The sequence below is a fragment of the Pantherophis guttatus genome, chromosome 3 (genome assembly GCF_059756535.1).
Source record: "Pantherophis guttatus breed Tessera chromosome 3, ASM5975653v1, whole genome shotgun sequence".
In the NCBI taxonomy this organism is placed as follows: Eukaryota; Metazoa; Chordata; class Lepidosauria; order Squamata; family Colubridae; genus Pantherophis; species Pantherophis guttatus.
The window spans coordinates 67674021-67693846 of record NC_142065.1 but is presented as its reverse complement, the minus strand read 5'-3'; the positions used below and the strand labels follow the sequence as shown (position 1 = coordinate 67693846).

Sequence of the window (19826 nt, the reverse complement as noted above, 5' to 3'; positions counted from 1 at the left end):
TTTGTGTAATTGTCATCATGGAATATCTCAGTAGATGGTGCCATTTTGCATGCCGGTTAATATATTTGTTTCGAAGAAAACCCCACTTGGTACAATGAAATTTACTCTTTGGGAACCATATTTAATATTGTGTCCTCAGTGTTGCTGTACATGCACATATTTATTGCTATCAAGATGCACTGATTTTTACTTTGAACTTTGACTGGAGAGGTGACGAGACTGGAAGCTTATGAATGGAAAAATAGCTGTCAGCCTTATGAAGTAGTCCAGTCAAAAAGCACACCAATGCTTAGTGTGTCCCAGCTCTAACTTTATTGTAATGCTACATTAGTAGAAATCTGAAAGCACATTTCTCTCCCATTGTCTTTATACAGCCCAAGAAACTAGGGAGAGTCCCTTCTAAGATGTTTTCTCTACTCACATTCTTGCTGTGGGCTAAGTTGCCACTTGTCCAACCATTGCCTTGGTTGTGGATCTTCCCCTTGTCTCCCAAGTCCATTACCACGTGCCATTGCAGTAGCATACATATGTTGTGGCCTGCTGGCAGCCAGCAGAGCTGGCAGCAGAGTCAGACAGTGAGGAGGTTGGGGAGGAACTTGGGCCAGTCCTGGGGGTTGGGGAAAGCTCGAGCGAGGGCTCTGCATCAGAGGCAGAGAGGGAGTTAGACAGCAGCTAGAGGAACAGCTGGAGTCCTTTCTCAGTGAGTGCATGCGCAGAGCTGCCAGAAGACAAAAACAATTAAGAGAGCAGGGTAGACTCAGGAGTAAGGCCACACCTTGGAGTTGATTGGCCCCTCCTATAGGACATCAAAGAGGAGCAAACGGGATGTGGGCTTTTGCAGGAAGCAATTAGTTCATCTCGTTTCAAGATTGGAAAGTTCTGTTCATGACTCTAATAGACTCAGTGCCAAGTTTGGCCTTGCTCTGCATCTGGAAATTGGTTCTCTGGCAGCGTTCCAAGTGAGATAAGATGGGGGTTGATAAACATTCCTCTGAAAGACTGTTTGCCAAAGCTTTGTTGACTGAATAAACAGAATTCGCAGTCATGTTAATAAAAGAGGTTTTACCAGGATTAAGACTTTGCTTCATGTTTTCTAAGGAAGCCTAGGTCAGAACAACATATGCCTATCCACATAAAATATAAGTTTTAAAAAGAATCCCTTAAAAACAAAGCACAAAAGGAAAACAAGACTGGTTTATCTCAATGGATATCAAAGACTGTTGTACAAGACAGTGTAATTTTGCTTGTGAAATCTAACTTCATTCCTGAAAAAAGACTATTAGGTTTTCTATCAATTAGAAGTTTTCAAATTCTAAATTGTTTGTATTTATTTAAACTGAAGCCTCTGATATTTGCTTGTTTCTATCTTTTCTGTCCCAAATAAAGAACACACTTAGGATAGGCAATGATTTATATTACTTCTCTTGCTTTTTTATCTTCAACCCAGACTTTCAGAATCTACCTGGTGGAGTGATGTAATATGTGCCAACACAAGAACCATATTTTAAATGGGTTAAATGATACAAATATGGATGGATATTATCTATCCATGCTACACGGATGCTACACTGATCTAATTGAATTTGCAATTATATATACTAATAGGTAACAGGTAAATCTATTCCAAGTGCACACTACAAATACGGATGGGAATGCAAATTTGGAAATGGAAACTCAAGCACTTTCCATTGGAAGCAATGGAAATGTGATATATTTGGATGTATGTTTAATCAATCCTGTGGTTCACAGAATCAACCTTCCTGGTTCCTCACTACTTCTGCCTAATCTTTGAACTCTGCAAAGGATTTTTCATGTCATAGCAATGTAGGTAAAATTCAAGCTTGGTGCATAAATATTGTTTGAATAATAAACATCCAAGGTTATTCACTTCCTTCATACCATCTCTTTTAGACCCTAGGAAGTAATTGTCTGAAAGGAATGTGGCCATCCAATGAAAATCAGAGAGGCAGTGTTTGCTGTGGCCCCATCCCTGAGGGAATTCCACCTGCTGATTGGTGGCTCCATTTGCTATAAAACAAATGACAGTGGCACATTAAGTAACAGCTCCCTGTTGGCTTTCCACAGGGTTTTAAAGTATGGCTCTTTAATGAACATTTAGGTGATGTTAAATTCTGATCTATCCCTGATGAATGGTGCTGTTTTTGTATTTTTGAATCAATAAGGTTGTAAATAGGGATGCGGTGGCTCAGTGGCTAAGACACTGAGCTTGTCGATTGAAAGGTCAGCAGTTAAGTGATTCAAATCCCTAGAGCCATGTAACGGGATGAGCTACCGTTACTTGTCCCAGCTTCTGCCAATCTAGCAGTTTTGAAAGCATTGCAAGTAGAAAAATAGGGACCATCTTTGGTGGGAAGGTAACAGCGTTCCGTGCGCCTTTGGCATTTAATCATGCTGGCCATATGACCAAGGAGACGTCTTCGGACAGCACTGGCTCTTCAGCTTTGAAACGGAGATGAGCACCGCCCCCTAGAGTCGGGAATGACTAGCACATATGTGCGAGGGGAACCTTTATCTTTACCTAAGTTTGTAATACTAAGGTATTTTTCATCCTTTTTCTGATGATTGTATGCCACTCAGAAACTACAGGAACAAAATGACACAGAAGTCCTAGCCGACAAGCGAATTCTGGTGACTAAGGAATTACATGTGTTATGGGGCATACATTTGATGAAGACTGACACATGTGTTATCTGCGTAGACCTGATTCATTTTTAAAAATCCATTCAAAGGAATATTTTCTCAACCAGCTGCAGGATATATGCAAAAATCCTGAATTTTGGCTCTGAATTTGCTATGAAATCAAGGCAAGGACAGGTTTCTTTCCTTGTGAGATGTTATGATTTGCCTTGAGAGAGAGAAAAAGAAAATATTTTTTTCTTAGGGGCTATCCATTACTTTCATAAAAATTATAGTGGGGGTAAATCAGATTTTTTTAAAATCAGCCTGAAAGTATCTGATAGAAGCTAATTTCCATATAAACATAAGGCTTATCACTATTTTATTTTAATTCAGGTAACTTGATTGCTATAATAGATTATTGCTGTATTTGCTGATCCTTCATGTTCTATAATCATTGTGTAATTATAAAGGAGAAACCAATACAGAAAAATCTTTCTGGCTGAATTTTATCAATAGTAATAGTAACAATAATAATACAATAGCCATGAGATGTCATAGAGAAACCAGAAAGAAAGACAAATAATTGCTAATGCAAAACCAATTATTTTATTTCTGATGAAATTAAGTCCTTTTAACTTAAGTCCTACTATTTGGCATAGGAGCTTCCCTTTGGAAGAAGAGCTATCTCGAACTTCTCACCTCTCCATGAAGCCAATTTACAATCTGATGATCTTTCAAAGGTATGTAAATCACAAATGCCATTTTGGAAAGCAAGAGATTCTTTGTATTTTCCCTGATTAGAACAATATTTTCTAATCTAAGTTTTCCCCTTTTTAAATGGAAATTTTAAATTTGGTTTTAAATTATTGGGGTTTTAAATTTTCAGCCAAATTATTTAATTCGTTTTACTCTATTTTAAATTTTGTATTTATATGTTTTATTCTATGGCTGTTCACCGCTCTGAGTCCTTCAGGAGTAGGGCGGTATACACATTCAATAAAATAAAAATAAAAATAAATAAAATATTCTATGGAATTTGTTTTGGGCTGGGTTTTTTTTTTTTTTTTGGACTAGTTGCACAGATGTCTACTTTTCCAGAGCCAGCTGTATATAGAGAGCTGCTTCTAGCTTAGACTAGACTGCAACCTGCTGACAAAATAACACAGCTGAATCCAGGCATGCTGTGTTTTACACAAGAGGTCATATGCAGAAGTACCAACTGCCTCTAGACAAGCTGCTTTATATAAACATACATTTGGTGTGTGGGTTACTCAAAGAACACTGGTGGTGCGAGGAGAGTCCAAGCTTTGCATCAGTTGTAGAAACTGTAACAATTATTTATCAAATTATTTCAGAGGTTATACTTGACAAAAAATGTGGGAGGTGTTTTTACCCACAAGATAGTGTCAAAAACAGTGTTTCCTCACAATATTCTACACAAAAGTCCCTGCTTCTTTAAGACTGAAATTGTTTCTTTCGTAACTCAAATTTAGATCACTTGGTATTTATGATGGATGCTTCCAGCTGCAAAAAGAAAAAGAAAAAAAAAGAAAAGGAAATAATGCAAATGTTGGTATATATTTAATGAGCATGAATGAAACCACATCTAATCAACATTTAATCTATTAACTATCAGCATCCTGTTAATATATTTCAATTTCATCAGATTTAATAAATAAAAAATAAATAAACAAGGAGTGCTATTTCTATACAGAATTCATGAGTTAGCCAATTAGTTGGCTTTCCTTTAACAAGATTTTTTTCCATTCTGGAAAAATTTTAAGTACTGTAAACATCTATAATTCACATTATGGCAACATCAGGTTCCAATCCCCAAGCACCCTTCAGACAAATAGCTAATAAATCTAGATGCACTTCCACAGTTAGCAGATATCGCACCATAGAAAATGTTCTCCTGCAAGGGTGTTTGGCTAAAAAAACAAAAAGTAATATGGTGGCCATAGGAATGTGATCAAAGCTTCAATTGTTTTTCATGTGTGTTGCACAAGGATGTAACAGAAATTCACTCACACTGTCCCAACTGCCATCTTGATGCTTTTTGACCATATGCTGTGAATACCCTTGTTTCTGATAATTGCCTACCTGGCCTGTTCTTATTCTAGCTTCAAAAAAACTAGTTCCTTTTCTTTGCCTTCCACACACAAAACTGCTTACAGCTTTTTACTTTCTCACTCTGCACTCCAGGGGTGGGTTCTACTCACCTTTACTACCGGTTCGCAAAGGGGCCGCGTGTGTGCTCTTCTGTGCATGCGCAGAAGCGTTCTGATGACGTCGGGGTCGGTGGGCGGAGCCTCCCTCTGGTTTTACTCCCGGTTCTATAGAACCGGTCTGAACTGGGGGCAACCCATCACTGCTGCACTCCAATTGTTTCTATCACCACTATGTTACTGTCTTACTATTCTGTCCTACTGCTCCTTAACCAGTGCAAAACCAAATGCACCCCAGTTAGAAGTTTGATTAGGCACCATTTTCAGCAGCTACACAATATTTCTCTAGCATAGTAGTCATTTTGTTAAGAATGGGCAGATATGCAGAGGGCTGCAGCTCTCAGAAACTTGCTCATTCACCTATCATTGACTGTGGAATTCCAAAGCAGAATCTGTTGAATTCAGGTCAGTTCTAGGTTAGGAAAATTATTTGTAGTTTAAAGTGTCATGTATATAGTTCATCTTGAAGCCATCTTAGCTACTGCCGCTCCCTTCCCATGCAGTTAATTTTAGAAGCTCATAAGTCAACGGAAATCCCATCAAAAAGCTTTCTTTCGTGTTAAAGCCCTACATCATTACCAGATGTAAGTTCAGATCAGCACATGAAGTGAAATTGATAACTCCCTATCAAACAGTGATCAGTCATTGAAGTCTCTGGACAATTGGTCTAAGCTTCTTCCTGTGGCAGCTGTGAGGTTTGGGGTAAATAGGAAAGTTTTGTTTGCAGATACAGTTAGTCCAGTGGTGAAATCCAAATTATTCTACTACCGGTTCTGTGGGCGTGGCTTGGTGAGCATGGCTTGGTGGGCATAGTAGGGGAAGGATACTACAAAATCTCCATTCCCACCCCACTCCAGGGGAAGGATACTACAAAATCCCCATTCCCTCCCCACTCCTGGGGAAAGGATATTGCAAAATCTCCATTCCCACTCCACTCTGGGGCTAGTCAGAGGTGGTATTTGCTGGTTCTCTGAACTACTCAAAATTTCCTCTACCGGTTCTCCGAACTGCTCAAAATTTCCACTACCAGTTCTCCAGAACCTGTCAGAACCTGGTGGATTTCACCCCTGAGTTAGTCCTCAGTTTATGACCATAACTGGGACTGGAATATTTGTCACTAAGCAATTTGGTGGGGGGTTTTGGGCAGTAAAATTGCTTATCAAGGCTTTCTCGATTCTTTAACATGTTTTTAAATAGATCCCTTTAGACTTCCTTAAGCAACCCTGAGACATATTGAAAAAGCAAGACCCCAAGTTTCTATCCATATTTATACTGTAGATTATAAACATTTCACTTTTTTAATAGTTGGTGTTTTTATTCAGACAGCCTAAGTAGAATACAAACAAGAACAAAAAGGAGAAAAACATTCTGGATAACTCATTGAACATATGTTTGAAAATCTGTTTCTAAATTGCTTTTCAAGTACCTGGAATATGGTACAACATGCTCATTCTTGATATATGTGTATGGCAAATGATTAGCTGGACGTAATTTATTGATCAAAGGCATTCAAAATGGCAGCAATTTCATAAAATCCAAATTGAATGGAGAACCAGATTGTCTGTAAGAATAATTGCAGCTTTGAGAAAAGGAGATCAGAGTAGAAGAATTTAACTGGCTAGAAGATCAGATATGATAGTAAAAATTAAGGATATTTATCTCAACTTTTCATATATCTAATAATAATATTGCTTGCTTGCTTGACACATTTTGTCAAAGAAGAACCAGAGCCTTGGTAGTACAGTGGTCTAAAGCACCCTGTTATTAAGAACAGCTGCCTGCAGTTACTGCAGGTTCGAATCTCGCCAAGGCTCAAGGTTGACTCAGCCTTCCATCCTTTCTAAGGTAGGTAAATTGAGGACCCAGTTGTGGGGGCAATAGGCTGACTTTGTATAAATATACAAAAGAATGAAGGCTATTGCTTAGCGCATTGTAAGCTGCCCTGAGTCTCCGGAGAAGGGCGGCATATAAATCAAATTAAAAAAAAGAAAAAAGAAACAGTCTATGTCTCATCTTTTCCACTATCATTAGAGTTTAATAAGAATTTTTTAAATTAATTGCAAGAATAAGACCATTGTGGAATAGAGAACTTTTTGGACAGGAGATCTTTAACTCAAAATCTAAAATTGAGATATTTGCTATTCATATTATGATTCATTTGTTTGAAGGCTGAGATTTATTTTATTTTCATATTTTGTCATTTTTAATCTTTTTATTGAAGTTAAGGACCTCAGCAGCTGGACTTGGGCCAGGCTTCTCTGCACCTCTGAGAGGTCCTGGACAAAACCCAAATGCTGTAGAAATATGGAAAATGATAGGGGCCAAGTGATTGTTGCTGTCTCATACCCTTACTATAAAACAAAATGTAGGCAGTTCTCACTTAACAACCACAGTTAAAACCAGCAGCAGTGCCTTTAAATGACGTAGTTGCTAAGTGGGAGATTACATAATTGTGGCTGCCTTCGTTTCCCCCATTTCCCTGCCTTTTGGAAAGCTCCAGTGCTGGAATATTTAGCAAGAAGGAAATTATGTATTTACATTCATTGGAGAAGAAGGGATTAGAAAAGAGTAATCAGGGACATAATGGGGAACATAGATTGAAAGCAATGCACTAGCACTTTCAGCCACGAGCGCACTTAGCAAACATCTGGTATGTTTCTTATTGTGTGTGTGTGCTTACTCTCTTCTAATAAAAGTGGGGTTGTGGAGTACAGATGGGCTTGTTGGTCACGTACCTGGCTCCCTGCCACGTGGCAACGGCCCTGCCCGAGCTGCTTAACGTTATAGCCGAGGTGGCGGTGGACACCCCCAGACTTGTTATTATGGGGGATTTCAACCTGCCATCTATCGGTGAAACGTCTGAGGTGGCTCGAGAGTTCATGGCTTCCATGATGGCCATGGACCTTACTCAGTTAATTCATGACCCCACTCACACAGGGGGACACACTCTGGACTTAGTTTTTGTCTCTGGTCAGTGGTTGAGTGGCCTTGATATAGGGGATATAGCCATCGAACCCTTGTCATGGTCTGACCACTCGCTCCTTCGACTGGACTTTCTAACCGCTGCACCCCGCCGCAGGGAGGCGGAACCGACCAGGTGGTTCCGCCCCAGGCGCCTGATGGACCCTGATAGGTTCCAGATGGAGCTTGGGCCATTTCCTGAGACTCTGGCTCATGACTCGGCTGAAGACCTGGTGGCCGCCTGGGATAGTGCGGCTGCCGGGGCCTTGGACCGTGTCGTGCCTTTGCGGCCTCTGACCCGGCACCGAACTCACCTAGCTCCTTGGTTCTCCGAGGAGCTTAGGGAGATGAAGCGCCGGAAAAGACGCCTGGAGAGTAGTTGGAGGACCAGCCGCTCCGAATCCGACTGAACACTGGTGGGGTCTCATATTAAGACCTACCTAGTGGCGATAAAAGCGGCGAAATCTAGCTATTTTGCTGCTCTTATCGCGTCATCAGATAATCGCCCAGCCGCCCTGTTTAGGGTGACCCGCTCCCTCCTCCATCTGGAAGTGCGGGATGACCCCTTGCAGGGCCGAGCTGAGGACTTTGTGCAGTATCTGTATGACAAAATCGCTCAGATTCGGGAAGGGCTGGCCTCTGACTGGGTATGTCCGGACGGGATGACTGAGACAGGTCTTGAGAGTGTTATCTGGGGGGAGTTCGATCCTGTGGCTCCCGAGGACATGGACAGGGTCCTGGGATGGCTGAACGCAACCACATGTTTATTGGACCCGTGCCCCTCCTGGTTGGTACTGGCTTCCCGGGAGGTGACACGAGGCTGGCTCCAGAAGATTGTTAACGCTTCTTTGAGTGAGGGGGTCCTGCCGGCCGCTTTGAAAGAAGTGGTTGTGAGGCCCCTCCTCAAGAAGCCCTCTCTGGATCCGGCTGTTTTGGCTAACTATCGTCCAGTCTCCAACCTTCGCTTTGTTGCGAAGGTTGTTGAGAGTGTGGTGGCGCAACAGCTTCCCCGGTACCTGGATGAAGCTGTCTATCTAGACCCGCTCCAGTCCGGCTTCCGGCCTGGGCACAGCACGGAAAGGGCATTGGTCGCGTTGGTGGATGATCTCTGGAGGGCTCGGGATAGGGGTTGCTCCTCTATCCTGGTCCTGTTAGACCTCTCAGCGGCTTTTGATACCATCGACCATGGTATCATGTTGCACCGGTTGGCGGGGTTGGGGGTGGGGGGCACCGTTCTGCGGTGGTTCTCATCCTACCTCTCTGACCGGTCACAATCTGTGTTGACAGGGGGGCAGCGGTCGACCCCGAGGCACCTTGCTTGTGGGGTGCCACAAGGGTCGGTCCTCTCGCCCCTTCTGTTCAACATTTATGTAAAGCCGCTGGGTGAGATCATCCGTGGCTTTGGGGTGGAGTTCCATCAGTACGCTGATGACACCCAGCTGTACATCTCCACCCCAGGCCACCCCAACGATGCCCTTGAAGTGATGTCCCAGTGCCTGGAGGCCGTGCGGGCCTGGATGGGGAGAAACAGGCTTCGACTCAATCCCTCCAAGACCGAGTGGCTGTGGCTTCCGGCGTCCCGATATAGCCAGCTGATGCCATCGCTGGCTATTGGGGGCGAATCACTCGCCCCCATGGAGCGGGCTCGTAACTTGGGCGTCCTCCTGGACGCACGGCTGTCTTTGGAAGATCATTTGACGGCCGTGGCCAGGGGGGCTTTTTATCAGGTCCGCCTGATACGCCAGTTGCGCCCCTTTCTAGATCGGGACTCCCTACGCACAGTCACTCAGGCACTCGTCACTTCCCGCCTGGACTACTGCAACGCTCTCTACATGGGGCTCCCCCTGGGGTGCACCTGGAGGCTCCAGCTGGTCCAGAACGCGGCCGCGCGGGGGATTATGGGGGCGACGAGGCGCTCCCACGTAACACCTCTCCTGCGCGAGCTGCACTGGCTTCCGGTGGTCTTCCGGGTGCGCTTCAAGGTGTTGGTGACCACCTTTAAAGCGCTCCATGGCTTAGGGCCGGGGTACTTACGAGACCGCCTTCTGCCACCAATAGCCTCCCACCGGCCAGTACGCTCGCACAGAGTGGGCCTCCTCAGGGTGCCGTCCGCCAGACAATGTCGGCTGACGACCCCCAGGGGAGAGCCTTCTCTGTGGCGGCGCCCACCCTCTGGAACAACCTCCCCCCGGAGATACGTACAATAACAGACCTCCGGATTTTTCGTCGGGCCCTGAAAACCCATTTATTTCAATTAGCGGGGCTGGCTTGAGTTAATTTTAAATTGATTTTAAATTGGGTTATTTTAATTTACGGCCAATAATATTTAATTATTTTAAATTGTTTTTAAATTTTGTATGTATTGTTTTTTATTCTGGCTGTTCACCGCCCTGAGTCCTATTCTGGAGAAGGGCGGTATAGAAATTTAAATAATAATAATAATAATCCCTACCACTCCAATTTCTCCACTGTGCAAGGGGAAAACAAATTAAAAAACAATATCAGGCACAGGACACCACATACTGATGGTAATGGCAATCACATGACTGAGGAATGCTGCAATTATCATAAATGTGTGCCTTGGTTGCCAATTTTTTTTTTTTGAGCACTATTCATCACTTCGAACAAGGAAGTTGACAAGTGAGGTCTACTTGTACATAGTTTTTTTTTACTAAATTATTTATTTTCAAACTTGTTAAACATTCTTAATGACTCATTGGTGGGGAATTTCAAACCAGCTAGTATCCTTGTCAAGTACTGGCTTGAGAGAATATTGCGAGAGTTAAGCTATGTTTGCTTTCTTGTTTATGAATTTATTTGTACATCAATATGATAATGAAAAGATGGGTGGGTGGAGATCAGAGAGTGAGTCGGGAGGTGGAGAGGTGGAGTCTGCCATCAATCAGCAGCCACCTCTAGCATGGAACTCTCCTAATTGGTCCCCAGGCCAAACAGCAAAGTCAGGTCTTCAGGTTCCCCTGGAAGGACAGGACGATGGGGGCAGATCTTACCCTAAAGAGTAGGATGTTCCAGACAGCAGACACCACAACACAAGGTTCTTCTTCTGGATTCTGAAAGTCCAAATTCTTTAACTGACAGGATCCATAGTAGGCCCTCTGTGCCAGCATAAGTAGGATGGGATGTATACAGCAGAAAGTAGTCCTAACATAGTTGGGAGCCATGCAGGGCCTTAAGGGTGACGAGCAGTGCTTTAAATTATATCCAGAAGCCAACTGGCAACCAGTGCAGCTTTCAAAACAGTAAGGATGCTGGGTATACCAGGATACACTCATCTCTGTCCAGACTGCCATATTCTGTAGAAACTCTACCTTTCCCATGTCCTTTATGAGTAGCCACATGTAGAGTGCCACAGTTATCTGAGAGGTAGCTAGGATGTGTATGATTGTGAGTAGGTCCTCCCACTTCAGGAATGTATGCAATGAGTGCAGAAGCCCACCTAGCTTCACCTTCCACTCACTGAGCAGGACCTATGAATATAAAAGGACTCCCAGACCACTCTGAATGAGAGAATACAACCCCATTCAGAATCAGTAATTCACTGCACTTGTTAAGCCCACAAACCCTCGGTCTTGGAACAATTCAGTCTGTTCCTCCCCATCCAGACCTTCCAGCTTAAAGGCCCTTGACCAGCACTTCTACCATATCACCCTTTTTAGCCTGGAGCTGAGTTGTATAGCTGGATATCATCAGTATATTCACAATGTTGTTCCCCAGAAGTTTCATGTGGATGATAAAGAGAAGCGGGGACTGGATACAGCCTTGAGAGAGTTCACAAAATAGAGGTTTTCCAAGCATATATGTCTCACCAATTCCCAACTGGAAACATCATTTCAGAAAGGAGGAGAGCCACGGCAAGATGATGACATCTGTTCCAGTTACTCAGTGATGTTCTCAGTGATTGACATACTCAGGGATGTTCTCAGTGATTGGTTACTCAGTGATTGGCATCTCCATAGCTTTAAATACTATCAACCATAATATCTGAAAGCTATGGAGATGCCAATAAAGATTCCAATGTCAGTTGCAGTCTCCCAATCCTGGTCTTTCCATAACTCATCTGCAACCATGATCAAGGGTTCTGCTGTACCCTGGCCTGAAATCTGACAGCTATAGTTTCTAAAAAATTATTTCTTCTAGGGCTCTCTGAAGATGCAGTTGCTTTCGACTTGTACTAGAAAGGAAAAGTTGGAGACAGACCTAAGTTATCCAAAAGAATCGGATTGTGTGAAAGCTTTTTGAGCAGGGACACACTACAGCCTCATTTAGGGAAAATACCCCCTTCCCAACAATACATTGATTATGGCTCAAATCCAATTGTCAGGCATCTCATGGATGGTCTTAACTAGTCATAAGAGACATTAATCTAAATAGAAACTGGAAAAGCGGACACAACAGAGGACCCTATCAATTTCCTCAGACCTCTCAAATCCAAAGTGATCCCAGATAAGATGAAGCCATGGTCATCCTGGGCTATATAGGGCTTTATTAACCAGCATCTTGACTTGCACCCAGAAACTGAGGGACTCAGTGCAGCTTGCAAAGTATCAGTGTTACATTGATGTGCCATACTATACCCATAATGATTTACATTTCGGCATTCTAAACCAATTGAAATTGCTGGATAGTTTACAGTGATACACCCATGTATAGCGTGTTGTAATAATCCAATCAAGAGGTGACTAGGGCATGAGTGACAGACAAGACCTCTTCATTTCATAATAGGTGCCATTGGCACATAACATGAAGTGATGCAAAATCTTTCCTAGCTAGAGCTGCCAGCTGCTCCTTGAGCAGGAACGATGAAACCAAGAGGACCTCCCAGATTGTGCATTAGGTGTGAGTGTGGAAGTGCAATCTCATCCAGAGCCAAGGTATAAAATCTCCAGATCTGGGGGTCGGGCTGAAGGAAAATCCAAAGTCAGTCTTGATAGAGTTGAGATGAAGCCTGCTTTTCCCCATCTAGACCCTTACAGTTTCCACCAACCTTTAGATTAATTGTATGGATGAATATGGATTTCTTACAGATAAACCTGGCATTTAATAGCAACATGTGAAACTTCTGGGCTCCAAGGATTTATAATCTGACTCTTAGGATGAAGGCTGGAATTGGAGGGGGTGGGTGTGCATCAGTCTAAGGTGCTGGCATAGATGAATAGAATATAGAATAACAGAGTCGGAAGGGACCTTGGAGGTCTTCTAGTCCAACCCCTTGCTTAGGCAGGAAACACTATACCATTTCAAATGGTATAGGGTTATCTAATCTCCTCTTAAAAACTTCCAGTGTTGGAGCATTCACAACTTCCGGAGGCAAATTGTACCACTGATTAATTGTTCTGTCAGGAAATTTCTGCTGAACTCCTTCCCTGGATGCCATCATTTATCAAAAAACAACCCACTATCACGAACCAGGCAATTCCTCAGGCAACCCACTCCCATTTTCAGTACATTCTGGATACCTAGCCCACCTCCTCAACTGCCTCCTTACCAAAGATAGGGAGACACCTACATCTCAGGGGAGGAGCCACTCCAAGGAGCTTTGCAAGGATAAAATCTGGCTTCCAAGCCGCACTAAGCTGCGTTCTTGTTCCAGGCTGTGTCAAAGGACCAAAGAATAAAGAATCACCTTCCTCTAAGTCAACCAGAGGGATCTGAATGGTATAGAAAGTTCTGATTCGGGAATTTCTGAGTGGCAGCCAGTCTTTTCCTGGCAGCTGCCTTGAGAACAGGACTGGCAGAGGTCCTGTCTGCTTCTGCTGCCAGCAAACTCAGGCATCCCAGACAAATAAAATGCCAAAATAGCCAATGCCAGACAAGGCTGCCCAGTCCACCAGCACCAGGAGCTAATCAGCTCTCCAGAGCTTGGGAGAGAATCTGCCATATTCCTTCCCCTAATGGTCAGGCCATTGGATATCTATCTTGATCCTGCTTTTTCATTACACTGTCATCAAGCACCTCATCAGAGGGTGGACCAGAGGGTGGACCACCTTCTCCTGCGTGTTAAATTACCAGATTTAGTCTTACCCTTCTCTAAGATGTAGTTAATGGGCTAGTTATCATTCTTTCAACTAAAATTATGTATTTTTCACATGACATTAAGATTTTTTCCTCTCAGATATACAGAGGGTAAGCAGGGGCAGGTTGCAAATGGAATTAATGAGAAAGCAAAACTACAGTTGCTGTTTTCCTCTTTATAAAGAATTACTTAAGAAATTAAAAGAGCCATGGTGGCACAGTGGTTAGAATGCGGTATTGCAGGCTAATTCTGCTGACTGCTAGCAGTTCGATTCTCACCGGCTCAAGGTTGAGTCAATTTTTCATCCTTCCGCGGCCGGTAAAATGAGGACCCAGATTGTTGGGGGCAATATGCTGACTTTCTAAACTGCTTAGAGAGAGCTGTAAATATATTAGCACTTATGTATATAAGGTTAAGTGCTATTGCTAAGTGCTATTTACCAGCCATGAAAAGTGTTCAAACTAAATATACCTGACAAGACATTCTTCCATATTCAGCCAGCAAATAGATGTGCTTGGTAGGGGCTGAGATACTGCACTGCAGGCATATCTTTATGGGAAACTACAAGTTCTGGTGAGGTAGTATATATATCAGATCATACCAGGAAAGAGTTAAAAGAAAGTATTTCCCCTTTGCTTCTAGTTCAGGATTAAAATGAAAACCATGTTATAATATAAAGACTAGCCACAATATCCTAGCCCCTTTTGTCTCTCGGTACTTAATTTCAGATATGTCAACAAAGGAGCTTTTGTGCATTTATCCTCTCCAAAGCATTCCCTCAAAATGTTTGTAATACCTTCGAGAATAGTAAAAAAAGAAAAAAAGCCTCTTTCTCCAAATAGGTAAGTATCTTTCTAATTAAAAAAAAAAATATCTTGAAATTTTGCATCAGGTACACTTAACATTTTTGCAAATAAGTGAACACTTTTGGACAGACAAAAGGCTTCCCCCGTTGTGAATTTTTCTTAGACAGTTTTAGTTTAAATATCACAGATGGAATACAGGCTTCTCTTTCTGTTCTCAAATTTCTTCTATGTCCACAGTAAAATATCAAATCTATTCTGAAGGCCATTAAGGAAGAAAGCTGTGGTTATGCTATTCTTTCTAAATATAACTGAAGTGGTGGAGTACATTAAACATTGAAATGTTTTAAGCGGGTTGGGGGAATAATTTAATGATGTTCTCTTTAAGATAGTTAATTAGCATGCCTTGTATGAAAACGTAACAAGAACTCCACCTACTGTAAAATTGAATGTTCTACACACAGGATGCTAATTTATTTATGTCTTTATAGAGTGGGGAGATCAAGGCTATTAATCCTCTTATGAGAAATTTCAGATCATCACTAAAAAGGAAGCATGCTCCATATATCACTGGGATGAAATGATACTAACCTAAAATATTCCAACAATAGAAGATGTTTAGACAGGTTTAAATTTGTCTAAACGAGCAACAATCTACATGAGAAATAATTCTGAACTGCCATGTTAAATAAAACAACTCAATAGGGGGAAAAAATGATATGGCAAAAAATGCATTTTCTTATGGATTTCTTTTGCTACCTTTCTAGTGCATTTTTTTTAAAAAAAATCTAAAATAAATAACTTATATTTATTTTTAGAAAATCAATATCATCCTGAGTAAATATTAGTTACAAATGGAGGAATATGACTTTTGGTCACATTTTTGCTTTCCAAAACAAATATTGAGGTTTGCTTTTAAATAAAGTCAATTGGCAGTCTTTTCCATTAATAACAATAGGCATTTTCAGCATGTATTTAAGGTGAATTCAATGTCTTGTTAGAGGAAGACTCTAAAGCAGGGGTGTTTAACCCTGGCAAATTGAAGAGCTGTGGACTTAACTCCCAGAATTCTCTAGCCAGCAATGCTGGCTGGAGAATTCTGGGAGCTGAGCAGTGGTGGATTGCCCCCGGTTCGGACTGGTTTTATAGAACCGGTAGTAAAACTGGAGGAAGGCTCCGCCCACACACCCCGACATCATCAGAATGCTTCTGCGCATGCGCAGAAGAGCGTGTGTGTGGCCCCATTGCGAACCGGTAGTAAAGGTAAGTAGAACCCACCCCTGGAGCTGAAGTCCACAAGTCTTAAAGTTACTAAGGTTGGGCACCCCTGGTCTAAAGCATGATACAATAGGTGAAAGGTTCAGACTAAGCAGTTTTGCCCCAAAGTTTTCTGACCCAACACAATGTTGACACTGACAAATTCTGTAGACAAGAGGCCTTGTCTGCATTGTGCATTGTATTGGTTTTTTGTGAGTCTGAACCAGTGGTGGGTTTCACATATTCTTACCACTGGTTCGCCGTGTGTGTGTACGCTTGCTTTGCGTGCATACGTGCCTTCTGTGCATGCGCCCAGCCTTCCGTGCATGCGCTTTGCTAATGCGCGTGCCTTCCGTGCATGCGCCCAGCCTTGAAAACGCTGAATAGGACAGCATTATACTGGGGCAGGCGGGCGAGCCCACCTGTAGTCACCGCTACCAGTTCACCGGAAATGGTCCGAACCGGCTGAATACCACCTCTGATCCGAACCCTGCAGTACATGTTTTTGCCTAACATGGAAAGCTTTTATTTTTCTCCACATACTAGTATTTAAAAACTCCCTCTCTACACATGGAAGGATAGGGGAGCCTGTAGATGGGTTCACAGGATAAGAAATGGCTCCTTTGAGCTGAACAAGCCATGGAATCATGGTTCATGCAGGATACTACAAGTAGTTCTCAAGTTATGAACCCAATTGGGACTAGAATTTCCTTTGTTAACCAAGGCATAGCCAGTTTTACAATCTTTTTTTGTCACTGTTTTAAAGCAAATCACTGCAGTTGTTAAGTGAGTCACATAGTCTTTAAATGAAACTATAGACTTTGCCTGTCAAGAGCCAGCTGAGAAAGTCACAAATGGAAATCACATAACCCAACGATGCTGCAACCATTGTAAATACATGCCAGTTGCCAAACACCTGAATTTGGATTATGTGACTGTGGGGATGCTGTGATAGTTGTAAATGTGACTTATCAGAGTTTGTTGCAGCACACACAATCAGACAATTCATCAGGATTCAAAACTTCTTTATATACATAATAACACATAATACAATACCCTTGTAGGTTTTTTCATATTGTACAGAAATAGCAAGTAGAAACACAGCACAAAATGGAAGCACAAAATGCAGAAGGCAAAATGGAGGTGAGAGAAGCTAGTGCCCTCAAGCTTATATACAGAACAGTTAAGCCATGCCCAAGCTCCAAACGGCCTCTTATGACTCCATACAACAAATATTATGTTTCAGTTTCCAAACAGTCCCCATTGGCTGACCTGTTGCCATGTCTATTCCAGTCTACGAAAATTCATACTCTGACATGAATACTGATTGTCAGTCACCTTTTTCAGTGCCATTGTAATTTCGAATGATCACTAAACAGATGGTTACAAGTTGAGGACTACCTGTATACAAACCACAGTGGTTGAGTTCATGCATCGTCATAGGGCTCGGGACAGGGGTTGCTCCTCTGTCCTGGTCCTATTAGATCTCTCAGCGGCTTTTGATACAATCGACCATGGTATCATGTTGCAGCAGTTAAGGGGGTTAGGAATAGGAGGCACCGTGCTACGGTGGTTCTCCTCCTTCCTCTCCGACCGTTCACAGTTTGTGTTGGCAGGGGGGCAGAGGTCGATCTCGAGATGCCTTGCATGGGGGGTGCCGCAAGGGTCGGTCCTCTTGCCCCTTCTGTTCAACATTTATGTGAAGCCGCTGGGTGAGATCATCCGTGGTTTTGGGGTGAAAGTCCATCAGTACACTGATGACACTCAGTTGTACATCTCCACCCCAGACCATCCCAATGATGCCCTTGATGTGATGTCCCGCTACCTGGAGGTCGTGTGGGTCTGGATGGGGAGAAATAGGCTCAGTCTCAACCCTTCCAAGACCGAGTGGCTGTGGCTTCCGGCGTCCCGATATAGTCAGCAGGTGCCATCGCTGACTATTGGGGGTGGATCTTTACCCCCCACAGAGAGGGCTCACAATCTGGGTGTCCTCTTGGATGCACAGCTGTCTTTAGAAGACATATGACGGCCGTGGACAGGGGGGCTTTCTATCAGGTTCGCCTGATCCACCAGTTGTGGCCCTTTATGGACCGGGAGCCTTACGCATGGTCACTCACGCCCTTGTCACCTCCCGGCTGGACTACTGTAATGCTCTCTACATGGGGCTCCCCTTGAAGAGCACTCGGAAGCTCCAGCTGGTCCAGATTGCGGCCGCGCAGATGGTTATGGGCGCGACTTGTTGCGCCCATGTGACACCTCTCCTGCACGAGCTGCACTGGCTCCCAGTGGTGTTGGTTACCACCTTTAAAGCACTTCATGGCTCAGGACCTGGATACCTTCGAGTCCGACTTCTGCCACCAGTAGCCTCCCACCGGCCAATTCGCTCCCACAGAGAGGGACTCCTCAGGGTGCCATCGGCCAAGTTATGCCTACTGGCGACACCAAGGGGAAGGGCCTTCTCTGTGGGAGCTCCTGCCCTGTGGAACGAACTGCCCCAAGAAATACGCAAGATCTCCGACCTCCGTGTGTTTTGCTGTACCCTTAAGACCCTGCTGTTCCACCAGGTAGGGCTATCTATGTAAATGATTTTTAAATTGGTATTTTAAATTTGGGGTTTTAAATTTTGGCCAAAATTGTTTAATACTTTTAACTATTTTAAAACTGTTGCATTTTGTGTTTTTAATTGGCTGTACACTGCCGTGAGTCCTTCGGGAGGGGGGCAGTATATAAATTAAATTATAAATAAATAAATAAAATAAATAAATATGCCACAATATGTCATTTCCTTCTTTATTTTCCTTTTTCTGGTCTTTTACTCAATGATTTTCACATCTGGATTAATCCTGGAAATAGCTGCAAACACTTGTGTGTCATCTAACAGAAGCAAATCTGTTACATTTGGGAAAATCAATCCAGTGGAAAGTGAAGGAGCCAAATTTTTTTATAGAAAGAAAGAATTGGAACAATCTTAATTTTTGTTACCCCTTGCTCAGAAGCAACAATATTTCATTCCTACAGTGGATAAAAGAAGAAAACACTGTGTGTATTTTCTTCTGCTCCTTAATTGTTTTATGCCTATTAGATAAAAAAAAAGGAAAAAAATAATCCAGGCAACAATTTTAAAACAGCTAGCCCATTTATTTATAAACTCCTCTATGTTACTATGATTATTTAATTACATTCAAATGCAAATTTGCAGTAGAAAAAAGAAGCCAGAGTAGAACAGAGATATCACCACAAGAGTTTCACCTACTAGAAGAACAGTTGCAGGAACTGGGTATATCTAGTTTAATGAAAAGAAGGACTAGGGATGACATGATAGCAGTGTTCTAATATCTAAGGGGTTGCCATAAAGAAAAGGTAGTCAACTTATTCTCCAAAACACCTGAAGGCAGGACAAGAAGCAATGGACAGAAACTAATCAAGGAGAGACCCCAACCTAAACATATTTTCTGCCTTATCTCAAGAACTTGTGGGTGCTCCATCAATGGAGGTCTTTAAGAAGAGATTGGACACCATTTGTCTGAAATGGTATAAGGTCTCCTGTTTGAGCGGGGGTTGGACTAGAACAGGGGTGGGCAAATGTGGCTCTTTTACAACCTATGGACTTCAACTCCCAGAATTCCTGAGACAGCTTTCTCAGGAATTCTGGGAGTTGAAGTCCACAGGTTGTAAAAGAGCCACATTTGCCCACCCTTGGACTAGAAGACCTTCAAGGTCCCTTCCATCTCTTATTCTGGAGAAAAGATCCCAGGACGAGGGTCTTTTCTATAGTGTCACCTCCTACCCAACTTCATCCTCCCAGAAATTAGACTTGCCTTGACCCCCTGGCCTTTCACAAGCCACTAAAAACCCAGCTTTGTGAGACCCTGGGGCAGATAACTTTGGGTTAGTTTGAGTGTT

The 19826-nt window shown here is 42.9% G+C and overlaps 1 protein-coding gene and 1 long non-coding RNA gene across 4 annotated transcripts in view; one reads left to right on the top strand and one right to left on the bottom strand.

The window, feature by feature from the left end:
• Nucleotides 1–19826, bottom strand: part of NFIA (nuclear factor I A) — a 465394-nt gene that overhangs the window by 372560 nt on the left and 73008 nt on the right. The window lies entirely within an intron of this gene.
• LOC117664306 (uncharacterized) overlaps nt 1–19826 on the top strand; it is a 64723-nt gene that overhangs the window by 13934 nt on the left and 30963 nt on the right. Inside the window, exons 3-4 of the long non-coding RNA XR_004590991.3 lie at nt 3300–3380; nt 14592–14705. This is a non-coding gene — a long non-coding RNA (uncharacterized LOC117664306). The remainder of the gene's footprint in view (nt 1–3299; nt 3381–14591; nt 14706–19826) is intronic.